The sequence below is a fragment of the Pyxicephalus adspersus genome, chromosome 4 (genome assembly GCF_032062135.1).
Source record: "Pyxicephalus adspersus chromosome 4, UCB_Pads_2.0, whole genome shotgun sequence".
In the NCBI taxonomy this organism is placed as follows: Eukaryota; Metazoa; Chordata; class Amphibia; order Anura; family Pyxicephalidae; genus Pyxicephalus; species Pyxicephalus adspersus.
In genome coordinates, this window is record NC_092861.1 from 40,046,213 (window position 1) to 40,047,157 (window position 945).

Below are 945 nucleotides of genomic sequence, written 5' to 3' on the forward strand. Positions count from 1 at the left end.
ATCATTTTACTACTAAGTCACTGACACAGAACCAGCAATACCTAATATAAGATCTGTAGGGGTTACCCTTTACCAGTACACCCAGGCAAGAATGCTTATTGTGCACAATCAGATGTAGAATTATTACTACATCATTTCTAGCCCCTTGTTCTACTTGGCACCCATAACCTGTCAGGGAACAGACACTGCTCCTCTATCACTAAAGTTTCTCTTCTCTGATGCCAGACCTAGGTCCTGCTCCATTCTCACACTCATGAAACAGGCACAGACTGTTCCATCCAGTCCACAATCTGCATCCATTAGTTATTCCTATCCAGATAGAGTATAGGAATAATTGGTGAACTTTGTGATAATTTTGGGCCCTCGTAACACTTATGAAGAAGAGCAATTTTTAGATTTCCTCTATGAGCCTGTTTATTCAGCAATAGCTTTGTCAGTTAATGTAGGTAATGTAAAAGTATGCACATTTTTCATATTATGTGACTGAAAAAAGTTACAAACAAATAAAGGAAGAGAATATACAAATAAATATTTATAGTAACAAAAAATAGAATGGGAATAAATAGTTATTTATAGGTACAAATTAAGATTAAGGAGTTAAAATGCTATTTTCAGCAGCCCATGTCAACTGCTGCATAAGGAAAATGTGCTAAATTTTTACAAAATGTAAATGAATTATAATTTCAAGTTGTAGTAGTAATATTTAAAGGAAGTGCACTCTCTTGTGTGAGTTTTTTCTCCATTTATTCTGATTTTGTAATCGCTTGCTTAAATGAAGAATGTGAATATATTATAGCTTAAAGGCCAAATTGTTAAACATACAGTATTATTAACCACCTGGGCGTTACACTGAGGTCTAGATTTCTGTTCCAAAAGCGTTACAGGTTTTCATGAAATTTTTTTTTTAAATTGTAGACTTGTAACTTACAGAAATATGTCCGAACA